This window comes from Erithacus rubecula (genome assembly GCF_903797595.1).
Source record: "Erithacus rubecula genome assembly, chromosome: 14".
Taxonomy (NCBI): domain Eukaryota; kingdom Metazoa; phylum Chordata; class Aves; order Passeriformes; family Muscicapidae; genus Erithacus; species Erithacus rubecula.
The window spans coordinates 19,393,311-19,417,655 of NC_136666.1; the positions used below are offsets into that span (position 1 = coordinate 19,393,311).

Sequence of the window (24,345 nt, forward strand, 5' to 3'; positions counted from 1 at the left end):
GGGCTGGGAGGAACTTCAGCCCTTCTGGGGCTGCCCCCCCTTCCTTGTGTGAGCACAGTCCCTTTTTGGGGGGATGGCCCGTGGGAAGGGTTCAAATAAAGCCCCGTGCTCCTGCCCGGGGCAGCTGGAGTTGTTCTGTGCCTTCTTTGGGAGTGAGGACAAAAGGCTGAGGGGGGGATGGGGTGGAGACTCGGGGGCTCCGATGTCATTTGGGGCACCCCAAGGTCCTGGGAGAGGGAGCCACGCTGGGTGAAGGAGCAGCTGAGTGTGGAATGGGGGGGTCGTGCTGGGTGCCCTCCCCCAGAGGGACCCGAGGGTGCCAGGACACTCACCAGGCAACACTTAACCATGAATCCCAAAGTTCCAGTGCATTATCTGTGTGCTATCTCAGGAAGTTCAGTTGGTCTTTGTGGGGAAAAAAAATCTGCATTGGGTCCAAGAACTGACTCTAATCCCTGTTACCTGAACTGTCCATCTGTAGGATCAATGTTCAAAATAAACATTGGATCCTTAAGGGCAGTCTGTCACCCTCTGTAAAACCCAAGGGAAGAACAAATCTCAAGAGGCAGCCCCTGATGCCTCCAGCCCCTGCTGCTGGAAACACTGCCCAGGATTTTGTACAGACAGGACAGAGCCTTTGCACAGCTCTGTCCCGTAGGACCGAGGGTGGCAAACCTGAGAGACTGACAGAAATAAAACAAATGATTGATTTAAATGGACACTGGTGAGCCCCTCCTCAGAACTGTACCCTGCCCAGCTCAGGAGCTGGAACTGCTGTTGCAGGGCACAGCATCTGAAGAACACTGCAGCCGTGACATTAAAGCCAGCAAAAACAAGGACTAAAGAGAAAAAGATCCTTACCTGGTCCAGTGTCCCAATCTCTGGCTCATCCTCACGGGGGGACACTGCTCCTGGAAGCAATCTCCATACAGCCCGTGAGACTGAGGCTAGGACGCTGCCCTGCCAGCAGAAGACAAGGGTTAGTGAAGCTTTTGGGACATACTCTGTCCTCAGAGTGGTTTGACAAAACACCCATCAATAATAAGGACAGCTTGCACCCAGGCTTGCAATAGGCTTTTCTACGTTATTTCTTCAAAGTCTGTGTTCTAAAATATTTTGATATTAAAAGTGTTTAAACAAGATTTACCGTGAGCTCTGCACCCTGCCATGCACCAAGCCCAAAGGAATAACTGGATATCCTCACACTCACCCAGCCTGAGACAGCTTTCATGTAAGGAGAGTAGTTACAAAAGCATCCCAATTAAAATTTCATTTACTTCTAAATATCTTCACTGAAATTATTTTTATTGTTGTTTACTATATAATATGTGCTTTATTAATATATTAGATGTCATCAATAATATTTTGCTAAAATATGGTTTGTAGAGATACCTTTGTAAATTCTGAAAGAAGCTGTCCATTAGGTAATGCTGAACAATCAGCATCCATCTGGATAAAAAACCCGTGAGCAGAGCTGAAACTTATTTTCATTGGCAGCTGTACTTTCCTGCAAGTTGTGTTATTGTGCCTACGTAGCACACACAAAGATTTCACCCCGATTATAAATGTTCATGTACTCCCCCGTCCCCCACTTGTGCTGCTGCAAAGATGGAAACTGCTAATGGAAGGTTTCAGAAATACAAACCAGCACCATCTGTATTTTTCACCAGGTATGAATGTAGGATGAGCATAAAACAGGAACTTCATATGACAGGTGCGAAAATTCCTGATGCTCCATCAGCTTTCCAACTATGGACTAAACTAAGATGTTCTTCAGGCTAGAAATCAACAAATTATACTAGAAAAGGAAATAATGTTCAGAAGAATTTTTTTTCATTGATTATACCTGAGTTTTAATGGGAATTCTCTGCAAAATCTGATCAATTGTTCTTGGCTGTGGCCGTGAGGGGAGTCGAACATGCCAGCCCAGATCTGCAAACATGCAGTGCCAGAAGGAGAACCTTGGAAATGTAAACCAGGACTTATTCAATGACTCACGGGTGCCTGTTGGGCCCAGGTCCTCTGTACAAACACTGTGCAGGGAAAAGGCAGGACTGCACATTCCTTGTGATAGGAATTGAGTTTTGGGGGGTTAAATAAAAAGGAGATGCAAAGGAGGGAATTGCTTCTATCTGTAAATATTCTTGTCCTAAAGGACCCCTGCCCAGTCTGACTGCTGGCCAGTGCTCCTCCCTGACTGTCCCCATCTTGGTGAGATATATTAAAGATACAAATATGAAAAATATAAATAGAAACATATATTTAAGTATCATTTAAAATAATGGGTTTTTTGTTTGTATTTAGCTAGAGGTCGAGCTTTTAAATAAATACTAAAATTAGAAACATACAAATATATATTATGATATATACATAAAATAGGAAAAAATATTAGCAATATGAAGATTATGTATATGATAAATAATAAAAATAATATTGTACCTATGTTATAATACGGCCTTTATTGAATATATAAAATATATATGTGGATTATAAATATGAATATAAATTAAATATGAATAAATAGATTTTTATTTAAAGGGTTTTTTTTTTTTTGTTTTTATCTGGTTAGAGACAGGGGTTGTTTTAGTTTTGGTCAGGGTTTTTTTTGGGGCATTCATTTAGGAGGATTTTTTTAAGGGATGGGACTCGTTGCTTTTTGCCTTTGCTTCTCTCTGTCCCCAAAGCCCCGCAGCCCCGGGCTGAGTTCGGCGCAGTGCTGCCGCCTTGTGGGCACTGCCCGGTACTGCAGCCGCCCCCGAGCCGGCGCCTGGCACTGCTGCCGCATTGTGGGCGGGGCTTGTCCCCTGGGGGCGGGACCTCCTCCCCTGGGGTGCAGGGCTGCTTATTAGGGTCACCATATAGTACATATAAAAAGAAGAAAAAACACTATGTTTGGTGCAGTATTATAAAATTTCAGGCTCCCAGGGAGTAATTTTTTTTATTTAAAAGTTTTTTTTTTTTTTTTTTTTTTTTTTTTATTAAGAGAAAGGGAAATAGAGGAAGAGAGAGAAAGAGAAATAAAGAATTAGATCAAGAAATAGGGGGAAATACAGTGAGAGGGAAATAGAGTTAGAGGGAAACAGAGGGAGAAAGAAATAAGAGTTACAGAAACAGAGGGGGACAGAATGAAATAGAGGGAAAGAGAGGCAGAGGAACAGAGGGAGAAGAAGAAATAGAGTTAGAGGAACAGAGGGAATGAGAAAGAAAGAGCAGCAGGAAGCTGGTCCATTATACTGTGCAGCTCTTTGCTTTCCAAAGGTGGCAACAACTTAGAAAGAATTTGCAGTTTCCCGGAGGCCTCGTGTGATGCTGTGACGTCCTGAACCGAGTGCAGAGCTCCTTCCACAGGGCTTTCCTCAGGACAGGCGTGACAGCTGAGACAACTGATGGGAGAGCAGAGGGCACAGGTTCCACCAGCTGCAGCTGCTAATCAACAACACACTAATCCCAAATCACTTTCTAATCCAAGCACAGTCTACTCAGTGCGTAGGAAACGATGCTACGGCAGCTGCTAATCTGTTACGGAGAATTGCTCCAGAGAGGCTCACTTCTTTAACATCTGCTACCTCCCAGGGTGCTGACAAGGTCTTATCACTGCTTGACCTTGTAGGTAGAGCTACAGCCCCAGTCAGCCCATTTCCTCTGCTATTTACATTTCTGGACAACAAGAGAAATGAAATTCAAGTGATCCTGTTCTAGCCAGTTGAATCCCAACTCATTGCTGATAGACAATTTAACACACTTGTCCATAGATACAATGCTGCTGTGGGTTTAGAAAGTTCTGGATAGCCAGCTTAGGAGAGCATTACTGTAGCCAGCCCACTATTGGATGTTTGTTTTAGAAAGAAAATTTTTGGACTCTGCAAAAGTGAAAGCGCAGGTTCTGCAAAAACCATCTGGCTGTGGCATTGCATGCTCCAGACACTCTTCTATCCATGCCTGAGCAAGAGGTTTTATCTCCTGTACTGAACGAGGAGAAGCACAATGACAGATTCCCACATTCACTAAGTATTAAATAAGGGCTTCAAAAGAGAAATCTGGGCAGCAGTAACTGTAAGAGCACTTGGCTTCAGTCTAACAGGCAAGCCTCAGAACAGCTCTTCACCTTTAGTGCTGCAGAGGTACTTCCAAGTCAGTCACTAGAGGTCAGACATCCAAGTCTTATCACCTTTATCTGTGCTGTGAAGATTGCCAGCCCTTAAGGCCAGCAGATCCTGCACAGGGAATGTGGCTCCTGCATCACTGGCAGGGCTCAGAGGTGCCTTTACCTGTGGAAGGTTGGCTGAAACCATTCAGGTCTCTGCACTGCAAATACACGTGAACGAGCGGAAGAAAGCTCTCCATGTGCTTCCTCAGGTACTTCCCAGTGGTACTGCTCAGACACCAGAGCTCCAACTGCAGCAGGTGAGTCCTGGAGTGCTGGATCAGCATGGCCACAATGGCCAGGGAGGTGTGTGAGCACTGGGCAAGACAGTGAGCCTGCAGGACTGGCTCACTCTGGAGAGCCTGAAGGAAACCTCGCTCCAAATCTTTGCTGGCCGATGCTGACATCAATTTCCCCAAAGCCTGAATGTGCTCTGCGGACAGCAGAAGTTCTCCTTGCTGGGGATGTCCTTGGTAGCTATCTGTAAGGAGCTGCACCAAAAATATGTCCATAGAAGCTTAACTGCTTCCCTATTTTAGGGGATTTTTCAGATTTCTGAGAAGTCAAGCTCATCTCAGGAAGTTGCAGCATGGTTCAAGTGATCTCCTTCAGCTGAGCTGCAGTTATGTAAATGTGCAGCTCCTCCAGAGCCTGCAGCTGGTGAGAGTTCCAGCCTTCTGTTCTGCCCCACAGTCTGCAGCTCTTCCAGGACACTTTTGGTGATGGCTTTGAAATACTTGGACAAGACGTGTCTGTGATCCCTCGTGATGCTCTGCAGGACGGGGGTGCCTGATTTCAGCAGCTGCAGCACCCCAGAATTGAGGTGAGCTGACAGGACCTTCACAGGGACAGGGTTCAGACCAGGCTGAGGAACAGAGCGCACCTCCAACGCCAGGAACCAGCTCTCCCGTGTAGGATGCCTGAAAATCAAGGTGAGTGTATCCTCCAGGGTCTGCAACACACAGAGGTAATAGTGTCACTAAATGGATAATCACGGTGCAGGGTAAAAAATAAACTCAGTCATCTGCCTATTTTCCACAGTTTATCAGTTACACTCACTGAACATGAAATTGTCTATTAGCTCGCCAGAGGATAAAAAATATTAATGAATTACAAGCACATAAATATCATTCTCCCAACATTTATGCTGTGAGATTTATGCTTTTATACTGAACACTCTAGACATGTCTGAGCTCATCTGCAGAGGAAAACTGAGTATTCTGGGGTTGATCAACACACTGTAATCTCCACAAATTCACAGAACAGATGAAAGGAGGAAAAATTCCCTTCTCAGGTACATAATTTTCAATAAGGCTTTAGACAGAGCTGAGGGAATACATTTTTTTCTGCAAAGGTGATCTCATTTGGGACTTCTGACATGTTCCAGCTCAGGGTGGGACTGTGGGTGATGCAGCTGGGTCACATCTCCACACAGTAGTTTAGCAAACACACGCTCTACATTCCTAAGTTCTCCTCCAAGAGTTTAACAACAGCTCTCTGATCAGCAAACTATTCCCTAGAGAATCAGCCAAATCCAAGTTTACTAACAGGTACCTCTGTATGCAGGATTTGGTACCTTGTCATTTGAAGACACTTCTGCCATCAGAGGCTCCTCATCCACAAAGAGATCCCATCAGCCTGACGCTCTTCCTGTTCCTGCTGCTGCTCCGGCTTTATTTGATTGCCCCGGCACAACAGGATGCTCAGCAGGTCCACACAGAGGTCAGCAAGCTGAGAACCCAAAGTTTTACCAAGCTATGAAAATAAAGACATCTTGGAAGTGTAGAAAAGAGGATGGGAGCAGAAGGGTAATTATACAACAGGAATAGGAGTTAACTAAGAACTACTTAGATTACAGCCTCTTCTGGGAGAGGGAACCACTTCCCTATGTAAAACCTGATTCTAGGAGAAGTCTCAGGTTGCCAAATAAATAGTGATAGAATTTCATTTATATTGTGACATTTGGAGGTACACAGGCCAGTGAATGTTACTCTCTGCAAAGGCTTCTTAGGGAGACCCAGGAGTTGGATTAAAATCTTGAGTTTATTTGCACTCACACCGATCAGCAAGGTGACCCATGCGAAGTAAATCCAAAGCTCCTCAATAATAAGAACTGGCATTTGTTTACACATTACATGCAGTTTTGTACAGTGCTGTGCAGCCTCAGAGACAAGTACAGAAAAAAGAGTTACAGAACTGGAACCTAAATTTTAACAGCTAAGTAATTTGTACCTTCTGCATGAAAATAAACCAAACGTAACCACAATATTATTACAGTATTGCTCTTACACTGCTGAAGTTCTCCACTGTGGATTTCAGGTATAACAGCACGTGCTTTACTCCCAACAAAAGCTGGCCAGGTGGGAGCCAGGAAGCCAATTTTGTTTGAACACCACCTTCCAGTAGGGTATTGCTAAAGAGAGCCTATGAGAGAGGAAGCAAAGTGGTAAATACAGAATCCAGGGGCACAGCAGGTTCCTCGTTTACCTCCTCATGATTTTTAAACTGTTTAAAGTGAAAAAAAAAAAGCATAAGAGAAAAACAGTGATGAATATGAAACAAAAATCTCCTCAGCTACCCATGTTTTGAGATGACCTCTGGGCTGAACCCAGGGCGAAGCTCCAGGAGCACAAGTGTGCAGTCCTGCTAGAACAGAGCCATCCAGCAGTGCCCCCAGGGAACCTGTAGTGTTCACTGCTGGCCTTACAGAAAAACACCAAACCCAGCCAAGGGGGCCTGTGATCCCCAACCCAGCCAGGGGCAACTCCAGGCACTCTGAACTGAGGCCACTGTATGCACCAGGCTCTGCTGTGCCTGGTGAGGAACCTGTGTACGACCCACCCCTGAGCCCTGAGCCACCTCCCAAACACCACAGAGACCTCTTGTGTCATCAGAGAAAAGCCCTGCAGCAAATCTGTGTCTAACATGATCAACAAGAAATACAGAATTAGCTCGATATAGAAATGCTCTTTCTCATGGAAATGTGACCTCTATAAACTGTGAGGGTTTGATAGGAATACTGGCTCAAGAATTCAGTGGCTTCATACCACAGGTTCCTGAGATTGCTTGGGTATCCAGAGTTTATAGTACTGGTTAAACTGGTAGAGCTGAGGATACTTAGCAACTTTCAGGGACTCAAGATCTTTATCATAGAGTTGGAGCATCAAGCAGAGAGCAAGAGGTTCTCTCTGAGAGAGCAGGAGCTCAGTGAAAACAGCAACAAGGTACTCCACTATGTGTGTTCTTAGAAAAGCAAAAATAAATTTAGCTATTGACCTGAGCAGACACTGGGGCAACCCTCCTTACCTTGGGCCTTGGCAGCTACTCCACTATGTGTGTTCTTAGAAAAGCAAAAACAAATTTAGCTATTGACCTGAGCAGACACTGGGGCAACCCTCCTTACCTTGGGCCTTGGCAGCAGCCCACAGAGCATCATTCAGAAAAGTACTGAGTAAAAGCAAGAAGTGTTAGACAAGAGTTCCTGACCACTGAGGAACCTGAAAAATCCTCCGCACATTAGTTCCTGCTGAAGTAAATAATCCATCCTGACTGTGCTGTGCCAGGCATGCCTGTATTTAACAGGAAAAGCCCCCTGCCAAGCACCACCTCAGAGAAGAACTGATTTGTACTGGGGGGCACATCCCAGTTAACACATACAAGTTAAACAGAATTTTCTTTCAGTCATCCCAGGTGGTACTTGAGCACCAAATACCCACAGAGAACTTAGTGAGGTTCTGTGGGGTTGGCAAATCCTGGTCCAAGCCCAACTGATGCCCCTGTGACTCCCCTGTGACTTTCCTCAAGGAGCTGGTAGAACTGTGCAATATTTGCCACCAGAGCTTCATTCCTGAAGAAGCTTTATCTGGAAAATGCATCCATTTCCTACTTAACAGCACAGTCCTCTCTCCCTGATCTCGGAAAGAGCTGCCCACAGCCACGGAAACCACCTTCCTCTCCTGATCACCTCACTGTCCTAAAAACACTGTGACAGAAGCCAGGTGGTCCATGCAGGGACAGTGTCTCTTCTCTTTAGGGTCAGGGGAAAAGGGCAGAAGCACCTACAGAGCTTCAATGCCTCTCTTGAGGCAAAAAAATCCAAAAAACCCCCCCAAAACCCCCAAAAACAAGCCCCACAAGAAATACTCAACCCCTCAAAAACCTGTCAGAATAAAAAAAATCCACTAAAAAATCCGCAAAACTTTGAAAAATCCTTAAAAATACCCTAAATCAAGCTTTAAGACCCTCCAAAGCACCCCAAAACCCCTTTAAACACTGAAAAAAAAAACAAAGAAAAGAACCTGAAAAGCCCCAAAATTCCACTTTAAAACCTCACAAAACTCCTTTAAAACCCAAAGAAAACCCATCCCCCCCAAAAAATATTAAAAAACCCTCAAAGTCCCACTCAAAAATAAAATCCTTAAAAATCCCAGAAAAACTAAAAAAAAAAAAAAAAAAAAACAAAATTAAAAAAAAGAAATTCCCTCCAAAAACTTTAAAAAAATCCATTAGAAATTCCCTAAAGGCTCTCCAAAAAAAAAAAAAAAACAACCCAAAAGCCCCTTTAAAACCCCTAAAATAAATTCCTAAAAAGAACTTCAAAAACCCCCAAATTCCCATTGAAAACCCTCCCAGAAAAACCTTTTAAAACCCCCCAAAGAACCAGAAAACCCCTTTTAAAACTGCAAAATTTCTCCAAAAACCTCCTTTAAAAATGCCTTTAAAAAAACCAAAAAAACCAAAAAACCAAACCCGTTTAAGATCCGTTAAAAACAACCCACAAAAGACCCCCCCACAAGCCCCAGTATTCCACAAAAAAAAACCCCAAATCCGCTGTAAATAAGGGTAATGTTTGGCTATCGATCGCTCTGGATTCGCGTGTTAATGCCCGCCGATCGATCGCTCCGGGCTCGACTGCTGCTGCCTGCTCAGCACCCTGAACCTGACCGCGCCCCCGGGGCAGCCTGACTGCCGGAGGTGTCACGTGGCCGCGCCCTCCGATTTACAACGGGGTGTTGGGGGGGGAGTTCGGGTTTTTTCTGCGGAATTTTGGGGCTTTTTTTTAAAAAATGGATTTGAAAAGCTTCTTTTTTAATTTTAAAGGAGTTTTTTTGGAGGAATTTTGGCGGTTTTAAAGGGGTTTTGTGTTATTTTGGGGTGTTTTAAAAGGTTTTCTGGGGAGAGTTTTAAATGGGAATTTTGGGGCTTTTTTAGGTTCTTTTTAGGGGTTTTTAAACAGCTTTTGTGTTTTTTTTAGAGGGTCTTTAAGGTTGTTTTAGGGTATTTTTAGAGATTTTTAAAAGTGGTTTTTTGTTTATGGTTTTTTTGTTTTGGTTTTGTAAGGGAAATTAACCCACAAACACCAGAGGTTTATGTCCAAAAAGGAGACAGAGGAGTCCTTTTTGCTTTATTCGAATAAAGGGAGAGGCCATGGGGCATTCCCCTGGGATCTCTCAAATTTTTGGAGGACGCAGCCTCCCTTTTTATCCTATTTTCCCGGCCGCTTTTCCCTCTCTCTTTCCCCATTGGCTGAGGTACTCGAGAGGCACAGACTTCCCGGAACGCCTGACACCTGACATTCCCCTCTAATGTATAACCCTCCCTTTTAATTTTTAATTCTTGTAGAATTCAGTTTTCCCCCTCCCCGTTGCTTCTTTCATTTTCTGTTACCCAATTTTATTTACCAGCAAACCTACAGTTTGTTTGTAAAGGCAAATCTCTTTTTCCATTCATCAATCAGTGTAATCCCTCCCATTGTTTCTTTTATCTATAGGTGCTAACTTTACCTACCAACAGATCTACAGTTTGTTTGTAAAGACAAATGTAACATTCCTCTCAATCCCTCCTCTTTTATTTTTAGTAATTGTCTTTACAAACTTTAGCTATCATTGTCTTAATTTCTTGTTCTTGTGTCCTTTTTGGTTTTGCAATTATTTGCAATGACATCAATTTCTGTCCTTTTGTAGCCAGCTCTGGGTCAGTAGGCATGGCTATAACTTGCATCCCCTTGATCACATGTTGAATAAGTTGTATTAAGCAAGGGATCATGCATGGTAAAAGAGTAGAGTTGCTACAGCACATAAGAAGAAAAAAAGCAGTTGTTTAACCCACAGTCCACCAGGTAGCCATGAAAACATGTCCCATTCCCATCCTTTCCATGTTTGGACAGGTACATGAGCTAACTTTCTTATTCCTTTTGCTATTTGTTTCACCACTTTTCTATTGTCATTTATTTGCAAACAGCAGTTTGAGTCATTTAATTTGCCACACACGCCCCCTTCTTTTGCTAATAAGTAGTCTAATACCATCCGGTGTTGAAATATTGCATTTCTCATCTGAGTAGATTGGTCAGCAAGAAGGTCAAGAGCTGTAGCTGTCTGGTTACTTACTATTTCAAAGACAGCTTGTAACCTAATTATCCGATTTGAATTATAAATGGTTTCTCTGGCACCTGATATTAATTCACTAGGATTCCAAGTGGCTGGGCCATAGTGTTGTATGATTCGTTCAGGTGGCCACTCATCATTACCCCACTTTTGGCTGCTCCCCCCAGCCAAGAATACATCAATTGACCGCTTTTCCCTGATTAGATCATCATATACCTTGATTCCTAACTGGTTTCCCTGAACTTGTGGTAGCAGAAAGAACAGAGGTCTGATATATCCCACATAACATATTCCAGTTTGGGGGTAACCTGCGATAGGCATATTAGCCACAAATCCAGTAATGCCCCTTTAAAGCCCACGTCCCGTTGGCAAAGAGACCTTCCCAATTTTCATGATCTACTGGGGGGTCAAAATACAGCTTGCTTCCTGGGCCTAGTGGTCCCCCAAGAATAGTTGCCCCACCATAAGAATCACAGTATTTGCACTTCCATGCTCCCACATGAGGTTTCCAGCTGCAGTTACATCCCAGATCTGTTTTATTAGATTGGGACCAGAACCTGCTAAAAAGAGTTCGAGTTCCATTCCGGTGTTGCCACTTCCACTGATAGTCACGAACAACATGTGTCCTACTTGTGGAATTATCTCAGGGGCAGCTTAAAAATAAGGAGTCAAAAAAACTTATCCCTCTCCACTGCTTTACAGCCTTCCAAATCTTTCTGGTAAGTATGGTAGGAACACTTTACCCAACTACCATTTGAGAGCTTAACATGAGTTTGATTCCATCTGCCCTGATATCTGGAACAATCATAAGGAAGGCATTTGGGGTCCAACAATCTAAATCCAAAGATAAAGTCCAGTTACAAACACTTTTCCCCACGTATATGCTTCCTGTTCTATTTAGACAATAAGTGCCTCTTTCAGAAGAATGAAGCCGCCATGGACTTCCTTCTTCATCCCAGAATCCTGTTCCATTATGGACTTCACTCAGGGTGCTAACCCACCATTTAGGTTGGCCACCCATGGCCAGTTTTCAGATCCTCCTGGCCCCCCACAGACCCAGCAATTGCTAAGGTTAAAGGTTTTTGCTACTTCTTCTCCTAAGGTTAAAAACTTATTTTCTCATTCCTGGCCCCATCCTAACTGACAGTATAAAGGTAAGATCACTAAGAGAAACATTCCAACTGGGTTATGTAATTCCCTAACCTAATTTTTACTTTCACGTTGTCTTCTGCACCTGTGGTGAGTGAAGGCACAGAAACAGCTTAATATAAAGGAAAACAGTGACAGCAAAGGGCTGGCCCCCCAGTGACTGGAGATCTGAGAGGTGGGATGCTCACACAAACTTATTTCAGCAGGCAGTCCGTGGGTAGGCACACGAGGCTTCCCTCGATGTCAACACACTTGCTACTGCTCCAGTCCATCCCTGCGGAGTGTCAGTCGCGGCTTCCCGTCCTTCTCCTCCAGCTGAGATGTCCAAATCTCTGGGGCCTTAGAGACCTTGACCCGAGTGTGATGGGTCCACCCGTGTTCAGCTGTCTTGATGGCTGTTTCTGTGGTCAGCAACACCTGGAAAGGTCCACGCCACTTCACCACCAGCGGTGCTTCTTTATACTCCTTAACTAGGACCCAATCTCCTGGCTGGATGTTGTGAACAGCAAAGTCCAATGGCAGAGTCTGTGCCAGCTGAGCCTCCTGTCGAAGAGATTTCACAAGAGACAGTACCCGAGACACATAATGCTTCAAATACACATCACTTATCTCTATCCCCCCACTAGGCTGAGAGTTGCAAGGATAAGGAATTCCAAACATTAACTTAATTGAATATCTTCCCTGGGTCTGGCCCTTATTCTTGCCAAAGCCAGGGGCAGGAGCAGTACCCATGGCATCTTGGTTTCTATTACCAGCTTCAGAAGGCGTTTCTTTATTTCTCCATTCATTCTTTCAACCCGACCCGAACTTTGGGGGTGCCAGGGGGTGTGCAGGTTCCATTGTATTCCTAAAGCAGCCATAACTCTTTGAAGAATTTTTCCTGTAAAATGAGTTCCCTATCTGAGTCTATTGCTTCCACAATTCCATATTTTGGAATTATTTGTTCCAGAAATACTTTAACAACTGATCCTGTAGTTGCTGAAACAGTAGGGAATGCTTCTGGCCAGCCTATTAATTGACATACTATTACCAGAAGATATTTAAACCTTGCCACTCGGGGCATTTCAGTAAAATCCACCTGACATCTCTGGAAGGAACGTACAGCCCAAGGCCTCCCTCCCCTGGCAAGTTTCTTTGTAACCTTATTATTGGTTTTAGCACAAGTCAAACAACCCTCAATAGCTCGTTTTGCCAAGCTAAAAAGACCCACAGCAGCATACATTTTTAGGAAGGCTTCTGCCAGCCCTCGAGAGCCCCAATGACTCCTTTCATGAAGTTGTTTTAACAACTGTAAGACCAGAGCTTTTGGAATCCACTGCCTCCCATCCCTTGTAAACCAATCGTTTTCTTTTTTTTCTGCCCCACTCCCCCTAATTATCTCGAGTTCCTCTGGTGGGAAAGACAGCCTCTCTGGCAGCGGTGCAGCCACCGGGCGCAAGGGGAGGATCCCAGAGACCTCTGGCAACAACGCAGCTCTCCGAGCCTCCCCATCAGCCAATCGGCCTCCCATTGCCCCCCGCCCCGAGCACCCTGCCTGATGCCCCCCAATGTGGACCACTGCCACCCTTTTTGGCAAACTCACCACCTCCAATAGGCGAGAGACCCAAGTTTTCATGGGCCAACGTCTCTCCCCTAGAATTTAATAAACCTCGTTCTTCCCACTGTTTCCCAAATGCATGTATCACCTCATAAGCACATTTAGAATCGGTAAAAACGTTCACTGTCTTATCCCAGTATAACTCACAGGCTCTGATAAGCACATACAGCTCAGCTGTCTGGGCTGACCAGGTGGGCAGTAACCTCCCCTCTTCCTTTAATTGTTTGCCATTCACGATAGAGTATCTTGTAAAACGCTTCCCGTTTATTACTCTTGACGACCCATCGAGGAACACATTCTCTCCCTCAGGCCAGGGATTATCTCTCAAATCTTCCCTAGCTCTAGTCTGGAGATCTATAACCTGGATACAATCATGGCTTTCCTCCTGTCTCCCCCTTTCTTCGGGGCCATTCAAACAGGAGGCTGGATTAAAATTTTCCCCATTTTTAAATTCTAAATCCTCCTGTTCCATTAAACAAGATTCATATTGTAATAATCGAGCACTCGTCATCCACATAGAGGCTCTCTCAGTTAACAAAGCTTTAATTTGATGCTAAACTTTTTACAATCACATACCCTCCCCTTGTCAGCCCCTATCAGAGCTGTGGTCACAGTTTCTGCAGACAATGGAGCCAGCCTCTGGCCGCTGGGTTAACAACTCAGAAAAACAGGCGACAGGCCTCTGTGTTCCTCATTCTCTTACACGAAAATTCCTTTAGCATGACCCAGCTCAACACCCACATGTAGTTGAAATTCCTTTTCTGCGTCCAGAAGAGCCAAGACCAGAGCACCAACTAATCCATCCCTCAATTTTCCAAAGCACTGCTCCACTTCTGGTGTCCACATCACAACACCAGGACCGCTCTGGGTTAAAAAGTTACACAAAAGTCTAACCACAACAGAAAAATCCTTGATCCAAGCTCCGCAGTCCCCCACTAACTCCAAAAATTTCCACAACCCCTTGTCAGTCTGGGGCAAAAATCCCCTGCACTCCTTCTGGACCAACACACTGCAACCCCTCAGTCAGAAGGTGTCCCAAATATCTGACTCTCTCCTCAACCACCTCTTTCTGCTCCCCCGATAACAGCAAATCATCTACATATTGCAACAGCTTAACTCCTGAGGGTGGAGTAAACTCTTAATATTTTCTGCACAGCTTGCCTAAACAAACTTTGTATATCTCTGCAGCTGCATTTCAGCATAAATCTTACCAGACATTTAACATAAAGATATTACAGACAGTAACACAGACTCTGTGTTACTTCTTATTATTTATTTATTTATTTATTACTCTTGTTACTTTTCACAAAACTAATTTACTTTCCCATTCTAGTCATCAAATCTCTTCCCAGTAAGTTACAGTCACAATGAGGAGCAATCAGAAACTCATGCTTTTTAAACCCCTCCCACACATTTAGCAAATTCCCATGCCTTTCCCTGTATTACTTGTATTTTCCAGCAAAACTCACAAAATCCTTAAAACAGAATCCTAATCTTTTCACGTACAATCTGCATTTCCCATATATTCCTTTATTCTCGTTCTCCCTTTCTTTATCACACACGGTATACCAGAGTCAGTTTGTGTCCTGTCACAGTGCAACCACAGCTCCTCCCCCACCGATGCTCCCAGCGAGCACGGCCCGCAGCATCGCAGGCGGCTGGGCACCCCAAACCTTACGGGGCCGGGGCACCCCGAGCCTCACGGGGGCCAGTGGACACTGCTGGCCCTGCCCGGGGCTGGCGGGGTCAGGCACAGACCCGCGCTGAGCCCCGGCTGCCCCACAGCCCCCAGCCCGTGTTCCTGGTCCCACAGCTCCGTGCTCGGACCTGCCGCTCATTGCCACACCCATACCTATCACACACTCCTCCTCAATTCTCTTCCAACACACAAACACTCTCCATCCATCCGCCGCTGTCGAGACCCTCTCTCAACTCCCCTTTTTGCCCCTCAGGGCATGGACTATCGAGATCCCTTCTCGATTTCCCGTATTGCCCCCCCAGGGCATCTATATAACATGGCCTTATAAGCCCCTTTGACAACTTATACTCTGGCCACACAAAATAACAATATTTTTCCTGGCTTCACCCTTCCAACCCTCCATGGGTTCCCCGTTTCACCTGTGCTGCCCTCCATGGGCGCCCTCCCAGGTGTACCTGTGCTACCTTCCATGGGTTCCCCGTTTCACCTGTGCTGCCCTCCATGGGCGCCCTCCCAGGTTTGCTTCCCCGAGGATCCCACTTTACTCACCGGTGAGATTTTCAGTGGTCCTTCCCTGCGGACTCTTCACGGACCCCCCTGGTCCGCCACTCGTCTGTCTCCTGGACAGTCTCGGGAACCCAATCGATCGCCCGGTGCCAGCCGGCACCCGGGGGAGCTGATCACCGAAACTGGGTGAGGCGCGCCTTCAGCTCCACCGCTGCCTGCTGCCCCGGACGGTGGAAATATCCCGGACACGAGCCCCCAAATTGTAAGGGAAATTAACCCACAAACACCAGAGGTTTATGTCCAAAAAGGAGACAGAGGAGTCCTTTTTGCTTTATTCGAATAAAGGGAGAGGCCATGGGGCATTCCCCTGGGATCTCTCAAATTTTTGGAGGACGCAGCCTCCCTTTTTATCCTATTTTCCCGGCCGCTTTTCCCTCTCTCTTTCCCCATTGGCTGAGGTACTCGAGAGGCACAGACTTCCCGGAACGCCTGACACCTGACATTCCCCTCTAATGTATAACCCTCCCTTTTAATTTTTAATTCTTGTAGAATTCAGTTTTCCCCCTCCCCGTTGCTTCTTTCATTTTCTGTTACCCAATTTTATTTACCAGCAAACCTACAGTTTGTTTGTAAAGGCAAATCTCTTTTTCCATTCATCAATCAGTGTAATCCCTCCCATTGTTTCTTTTATCTATAGGTGCTAACTTTACCTACCAACAGATCTACAGTTTGTTTGTAAAGACAAATGTAACATTCCTCTCAGTTTGGTTTTTGGTTTTGGTTTTTTTTTTTTTTTTTTTTTTTGATGGGTTTTGGGAGCCATATACAGTGGAATTTGGGGGCTTTTGGGTGTTTTTTTAGTTTGGGTTTTTTGCGGTTTTTAAAGGGGTTTTGGGATGCTTTGAAGGCTTTTTAAAGTTGTTTTTAGGGTATTTCTAGGGATTTGAAAAAGTTTTTGGGGATTTTTTTAGAAAGTTTTTTTGATTCTCAGAGGTTTTTGAGGGTTTTTGGGGGAATTTTTGGGTTTTTTTTGGTTTTGGGTGAGTTGGGGTTTTGGGAGGTTTTGGTTTTTTGTGGATGTTTTTGTGGTTTCTTTGGGGTTTTTTTCCTTCTTTTTGGCCTTTTTTTTTTTTTTTTTTTTGGCTGGGGTTTTTTTCCACTTTTTTCCCCCAAAATTTCCCTCCCCAGGTCTGTTTTTTCCAGCGTCGCTACAAGGAGATGCTGGAGGGCACCGAGACAGTGACGAACCTTTGTGCGAGGAAGCAACTGCTGAACAGTGTGGCTTTGTAGTGGGAACTTGTCGCTTTTCCCTTGTCAATTTTACCTTGCCGCTCCCTCCCTGGAGCCCCCAGAAAAAAATGGGGGCTATGAGGACTAAAAAAAAATAAAATTGAGGGGAGTGATTCCTCTTCCGTTATTGTGTGTGTTTAAACTGCGGGAAATAGCCCTCCAGCTGTGATTTAAAGGGGACTGACAGACACGGGCGAGTGCGAACCGTGCAGAGCCGAGCAGTGCCGGAGCGGCGGCAGGAACCGAGCCCGTTTCGACCGCCCCGGAGGGGGCTCGGAGGCCGCCTTGGCCCGGTGCCAGCCCCGCTGGGCGGGCAGGGGCGGGCGCAGTTCTCCCGGCGCAGCCCCCGCCTGGCGGAGGAGCCTCCTGAGGAGCGGCTTTAGCCCCGGGGACCGCCCGGCCCCGCCCAGCACCGCCCCTCGCCCCACCCGGCCCCGCCCAGCACCGCTCCTCGCCCCGCCCAGAACCAACCGACCCCGCCCCTCGCCCCACCCGGCCCCGCCCAGCACCGCCCCTCGCCCCGCCCAGAACCAACCGGCACCGCCCCTCGCCCTGCCCGGCACCGCCCGGCACCGCCCCTCACTCTGCCCCGCCCCGCCCGGCACTATTTCTCCCAAAACTGGGGTGGAGCAGTGGTGGGGGTGGTTGGGTTTGGTCTGGATCTCTTATTCTTTATGCAGTTTCTAAAGCCTGTTGTACAATTCACTGTCCAGTATCTTTCTAACAAAAGAAGGCCGGGGAGACCGAGCAAAGGAGCGGCCTCGGGCTGGAAAGAGTTAGGGTTAGGGTTAGGGTTAGGGTTAGGGTTAGGGTTAGGGGTTAGGGTTAGGGTTAGGGTTAGGGCGAGGGTTAGGGCGAGGGTTAGGGCTTGGGGTTAGGGTTAGGGTTAGGGTTAGGGTTAGGGTTAGGGTTAGGGGTTAGGGTTAGGGTTAGGGTTAGGGTTAGGGTTAGGGTTAGGGTTTAGGGTTAGGGTTAGGGTTAGGGTTAGGGTTAGGGTTAGGGTTAGGGGTTAGGCTTAGGGTTAGGGTCACGGCGACACGGTGACAGACTGCCCCCGCCTCACAGCAACGGCCCCACCCCCCCGTGCCACAGCAACGGGCCTGCCCCCCGCCTCACAGCAACGGCCCCGCCCCTCGCCTCACAGCGACTGCCCGCCCCCCCGCCCAATAGCAATGGCCCCGCCCCCCGCGCCACAGCAACGGCCCCGCCCCTCGCCTCACAGCGACTGCCCGCCCCCCGCGGCACGGCCCTCCGCCCCCTGGGTTATAGGGTCGGCCCGCCCGGCACTGTCACCGTTCCCGCGCGTCACAGGGTCGGCCTGCCCTCCATGTCATCGGATGAGGCCGTCGTCCCGCATCACCCCGTCGGCCCGACCACGTTCATTGGCGCCGCACGAAATGTCCCCAATCACAAGGCCGAAGGGCCGCCGCCATAATCTCCCGTAACACGTGATTATTTAGTCGCAGCCATACTTGTCCTGCACCAAGTGGCCGCGTTGGAGCCGCCATATTTGACCAAAAGCACGTGGCGGCACGGGTACCGCCATTTTAAACCGGAAACACGTGGCAATCATGGGCGCCGCCATTTTGAACCGGAAGCACGTGATGATCACGGGCGCCGCCATTTTGAACCGGAAACACGTGGCGATCATGGGCGCAGCCATTTTGAACCGGAACCACGTGGCGGGCATGGGCGCAGCCATTTTAAACCAGAAACACGTGGCAATCATGGGCGCCGCCATTTTTGAACCGGAAGCACGTGACGATGGTGGGCGCCGCCATTTTGAACCGGAAGCACGTGATGCTCATGGGCGCCGCCATTTAAAACCGGAAATACGTAAAGAGCAGGAGCGCCGCCATATTGTACGGAAAATACGTACGGGGCCCGAATGCCGCCATATTCAACCAGAATCACGACCCTAACGCTTTCTAGCGTCGGAATGGCGCCGGAACACTGCGCCGAAAGCGCAGGGTTGGTCGACCGGTGTCAGAGTCGCGTCGGGATCAGGCAGGTGACAAGAATGATGCATTTGTGAGGGGCGAGGGCCCTGAAGGGAGCCACAAAAAAGACGGCGGCCGACCGGAAGTCATTTCGGCCACAACAAAGATGGCGACCGACAGGAAGTGGCATCGGCCACCACAAAGATGGCGGCGAGGAAGGGCGGAAGTTGCTTCATGCCACCCCCATGATGGCACCTCGGTCGTTCTTCGCTGACCTTCCAAAGGTGGCGGCAGAAAGGGTGGGAAATGGAGGTCCCTGCTCGGTTATTTGGCTGACTGCCTGCGCCCCGGTGCCAATCCCCCCCACCCGGCACCGTTTTCCGTGGCAGTGCCAGGCGTGCGGACACGGGCCGTGCGCTCAGCGGCACCGCGGGCACGCCGGAGCCCCGCGGGCACTGGCAGGCAGCTGCGGGAGCGGCTTTCTCTGCGGGGCTCCTCTGCAGGAAGGGCCTTTCCCGAGCCGTCCCGGCTCCGCTCCGCGCTCTCTGCCTGCTCCCCTCCGGCCCCGGGGACATGGAGAGAAACACAAATACATCGAGGAAGAACGAACACTCTGCAGAGCTGCCGAGCCATCGCCCTGCCCGCAGCCGAGATCAGCCGGCAGGAGGAGGCAGCTGCTTTCCTAGCCAGCAAGGTGAGAGCTGCGGGAGGGATTTCTTCCTTTGTCCTCTCTGCTGTCACTCCCTCGCTCTGCCTCTCGCCGCCTGTGTCTGCGGGGCTGGGGAACTGTGGGCTGCCCCCCCTTCCCAGTGTGAGCACAGTCCCTTTTTGGGGGGATGGACCGTGGGAAGGAATAAAACCCCGTGCTCCTGCCCGGGGCAGCTGCAGCCGTTCTGTGCCTTCTTTGGGAGGTAAAAAAGCTGAGGGGGGGACGGGGTGGGCTGGGTGTAGAAGACAGAAAAAATGTAAATATAAAAAATACCTAACTAACCTTAAATAAACCTTAAATAAATTTATTATTGGTCTTATTTGGTTAGAGGCAGGATTTTTAATCAATAATATAAATGTAGCTTATATAACAAAAATATAAATGCACAAATATGCAATATATACAAACATAAAACTAAAATATATCTACATTTATGAATATATGTACGTGTAAATATATATAAATTAAAATATAAACAAATAGAAGTATATATGTAGGATATAATATAAATAATATATGTTATAGTGTATAATATACTTAATATATATAAAGTATCAACTTAATCAAATCTTTATATATACCAAAGAGTATGATATATATAAATAGAAAAATACATTTAAATATAGTTAAAAATAATGGGTTTTTCTGTTTCTATTAGGTTAGAGGCAGAGCTTTTCAATAAATAATATTAAAAATATAAACATACAAATATATGTAAAGATATATATACATAAAATAGAAAAAAGATCTAGTAATGTAAACATGTACATAATAAATAATAAAAGTGTAGTATATGTTATAATTTAAATTCCATAAAATTTATTGAGTAATATATGTAGTATATATAATGTCAAATATGGATAGGACCAGAAATTAAATATTTTAATAGGTATAAGTTTTCTGTATTTAAAGTTTTCTTTTTTTGTTTTATTTGGTTAGGGGCAGGAAGTTTTTTAGTTGTGGTTGGGCTTTTCTTGGGGCATTCATTTAGGGGAATTTTTTCTAGGATTGGGACTTTCCTTTTTGCCCCAGGACCTCAGGGGTGCCCCAGCCTGGGGCCTCTCCTGCATGGTAGAGAAGGAATCCAGGCAGTGTTCTGGGACTTTGAATCTACACAAATGTTTTCCAAAAGTGTTTGCAGAGATCCAGCTGTGGGGAAGCTATTGTGAAGGTTTGTAACCTTCTCAGAGGTAAAAAAAAATATTTACTATTGGTATGAATTGATTGTCATTGATAAGCAGCTGAGATTCTCTAGTACTGGAGAAAAAAATCAGTTTTATTTCAATAAAATTGAATAATTACATGGTGATTCCCACATTCCAAACTCTGTTAGTCCTTGTCCTCTCAAAGTGCAAAGAAGTTGAAGTAATGGAACAGAATTATTCCACCTAAAACATTCTGCATGAACCATGTAAATTTTTGTTTTAGCCTCTTCATTTAAAATATCTGAGTTCTTTGTCCTTTTCATTTTAAGCAATCTTGCTCTATTTGTAGACACCCTTTTTGCTAAGCTAGTATGAGATGGAAAATAGGAGCAAAGTGTTTTAGCATGATGTGCATTACTGTGTTTCAGTAACCTTCCTGTTTATCATTAGGGCAAAATAGAAGAAAAGAATTTCTTCTGAACCTGGTTTCCTTTTCTAGCATAAATTGTTGGTTTCTAGCTCAAGGAGCATCTTAGTTTAGTCAGAAAGCTGAAGGAGCATCTGGAATTTTAGCACCTGTCATATGTGATGAAGTTATGCTCATCCTACATTCATACCTGGTGAAAAATACAGATGGTGCTGGTTTGTATTTCTGAAACCTTCCATTAGCAGTTTCCATCTTTGCAGCAGCACAAGTGGGGGGCAGGGGGGAGTACATGAAGGTTTATAAGCAGGGTGAAATCTCTGTGTGTGCTACGTAGGTACGATAACACAACTTGCAGGAAGGTACAGCTGCCAATGAAAACCAGTTTCAGCTCTGCTCATGGGTTTTTATCCAGATGGATGCTGATTGTTCAGCATAATGGCCAGCTTCTTTCAGAATTTGCAAAGGTATCTGTGCAAACTATATTTTAGCATAATATATTTTTATACTTTATTGATGATAACTAATACATTAATAAGGCACACATTATACAGTAAACAATAATAAAAATAATTTCAGTGAGGATATTTAGAAGTAAATGAAATTTTAATTGGGATACTTTTGTAACTACTCTCCCTACATGGGAGCTGCCTCAGGCTGGATGAGTGTGAGGATATCCAGTTATTCCTTTGGGCTTGGTGCATGGCAGGGTGCAGAGCTCATGGTAAATCTTGATTAAACACTTTCAATATCAAAATATTTTAAAGCACAGACTTTGAAGAAATAACGTACGAAAGTCTATTGCAAGCCTGGGTGCAGGCTGTCCTTATTATTGATGGGTGTTTTGTCAAACCACTCTGAGGACAGAGTATGTCCTAAAAGCTTCACTAACCCTTGTCTTCTGCTGTCAGGGCAGCGTCCTAGCCTCGGTCTCACGGGCTGTATGGAGATTCCTTCCTGGAGCAGTGTCCCCCTGTGAGGATGAGCCAGAGATTGGGACATTGGACCAGGTAAGGATCTTTTTCTCTTTAGTCCTTGTTTTTGCTGGCTTTAATGTCACGGCTGCAGTGTTCCTTCAGATGCTGTGCCCTGCAACAGCAGTTCCAGCTCCTGAGCTGGGCAGGGTACAGTTCTGGGGAGGGGCTCACCAGTGTCCATTTGAATCAATCATTTGTTCTATTTCTGTCAGTCTCTCAGGTTTGCCACCCTCGGTCCCACGGGACAGAGCTGTGCAAAGGCTCTGTCCTGTCTGTACAAAATCCTGGGCAGTGTTTCCAGCAGCAGGGGCTAGAGGCATCAGGGGCTGCCTTTTGAGCCTTGTTCTTCCCTTGGGTTTTACAGAGGGTGACAGACTCTGCCCTTAAGGACCCAATGTTTATTTTGAACATTGATCCTGCAGATGGACAGTTCAGGTAACAGGGATTAGAGTCAGTTCTTGGACCCAACACAGATTTTTTTTCCCACAAAGACCAACTGAAGTTCTGAGATAGCAGACAGATGATGCACTGGAACTTTGGGATTCATAGTAAGTGTTCCCTCCCTTTGGGAGGTTGAACTGAAGTGATCTCATGGCTGAGAGCTGCATCACCCCTGCTGCTGGCAGAGGAGGCAGAACTGGGACAGGACAGCTCCTCCATTCCTTGGTTCCACAAAATCCTGTGTTAAAATTCCGGGGCTGCTGCGGGCGTTGATTCTGTGAGTTCCAGATAAAGCTTACTGCTGCACAGAGGTTGGTGCCACACAGGACCTGGTCCTTCATCTGGGACGTTTTACTGAGGATGTTGTTCCAAGGGAAATGGCTCTTAATGCTGAAGGTTCTGCTGTGGCCCATGTACCAAGGGACCTGATACTGTATGTGGAATGTGTTACCAAGGATGCTACAGACACCTGGGCTTTTATGTGGGAAGTTTTACTGAAGAAGTTGTTACATGGGAAGTGGTCCTTCCCGTGTGGAGTTTTACTTCCCTGTCAAAAAGCCTTGGGAATGCTCAGGAACACAGCGTGGAATATTTGACCTCTGAAATGGGTCCTGTTGGTCTAAAATACCCATTTTCTACCAGTTTGTGGTTTTTCTGCCCTTGGAGGAATGTGAGGCTGACTAGTCAGGTTGGAGTCTGAGCAGTACTCCCAGGGCTGCTGCTTTGAGATGTAATATGGAAGCCAGGAATATTCCTGCTTTGCAAACATGGGACAGAGTGGAACAGCAAGTGGCAAAGCTGGGCTTTGCTCCTTGAATCCCACAACACCTGGGTTTAGGTTCCATCAGCCAGAGGAGGGAATGAACCCTGGTTCATTATATGGGCTTACTTTGCCAAGCCTTGTAAGGTGATTGCTTTGCCGTGCCTTGTATGTGCCTTGTATGTGCTTACACCCAGAGCTGCCCTGCCCTGGCACACAGTCACAGTTAGGTAGAGCAGCTATGAAACTTTATTGTTGATCTCTTTTCCATGGGATTTTGGGTAGGAAATGTGTGTGGGTATCTCCTAACTGTCAGGTAAACCCTCGTTGACCTCCTCCCATTGTCTCACAGGCCCCGAGGCAGATATCCATCTCCGCAGCCACCGATGCTTTTCCCGGAATCTGCCGTTCGATGTTGAAGACCAGCAGCCAGAAGATGTGTTCAAGCATCCTCTTCAGAGCGTTTCAAGAAAGGATTGCAGTCAGCGTGTCAGCTGAAGATTGTGGGGCTGTTCATGTCTGTCTGTGAGAGTTTGCGTCTGTCTGCCGATGCTTGCGTCACCTGTGCGAGTGTGTGTGCTGACAGGCTCTAACCTTGCGTGCGTGACTTTTACCTTTCAGTTTTTAATTAATTTTTACATTTAGAATAAAAAATCCCCAACCAGGGGGGTTGTTTTTTCCCCCCCAGCTGGGTTTTTTTTTCCCCCCGGCTGGATTTTTTTTTTTTCCCCCCGGCTGTGTTTTTTTTTTCCTCGGTCCCAGCCGGTCTGTGAGGCGACGTTCATGGCCAGAGTTCGGGCACACACCGACCAGGGCCCGGGGTTTTCGTCAGGCAGGAGGATTTTCCTGAGGCTCCCGGGAACCAGGAGAGTGACGGCGAGTCACAGGTAAGCATAAGGAGTTGCGTGTGGCAGACGAGAGTTTTCTGTGTGCCGATTGTCCTTTGGATTTCCTGTATAAATAAAGCAAACTACAGTGAGCAGTTCTGAAATAGGAGGATGGATATATTGCATTAATATGTATTTGGCTTGCAGTCAGTGGTATTGTTGTGCATTTGCTGCTGCATTTCCATGTATTGCTCTGTATGTAAGTTTGCATGTAACATCATGTATATGGATTGTATTTCTAATCCAATTTGTATCTGTACTCGCCTTTGTATACATTGTTTGGCTGTGTTTTA

General features: G+C 46.3%; 2 long non-coding RNA genes across 3 annotated transcripts; both read right to left on the reverse strand.

Moving 5' to 3' along the window:
* Window positions 1-4,797: 4,797 nt before the first annotated feature.
* On the reverse strand, window positions 4,798-6,528 carry LOC306808125. 2 transcript variants are annotated; one of them, XR_013775905.1, is made up of 3 exons: window positions 6,434-6,528; window positions 5,721-5,899; window positions 4,798-5,096 (listed from the first exon to the last, which is right to left on the reverse strand). It is a non-coding gene; the product is annotated as an uncharacterized lncRNA (long non-coding RNA). The 2 variants fall into 2 exon arrangements; XR_013775906.1 differs by having other exon boundaries at window positions 5,699-5,899.
* A 55-nt stretch (window positions 6,529-6,583) lies between these two features.
* On the reverse strand, window positions 6,584-7,330 carry LOC306807825. Its single transcript, XR_013775824.1, has 2 exons — window positions 7,192-7,330; window positions 6,584-6,649 (listed from the first exon to the last, which is right to left on the reverse strand). It is a non-coding gene; the product is annotated as an uncharacterized lncRNA (long non-coding RNA).
* Window positions 7,331-24,345: the final 17,015 nt, after the last annotated feature.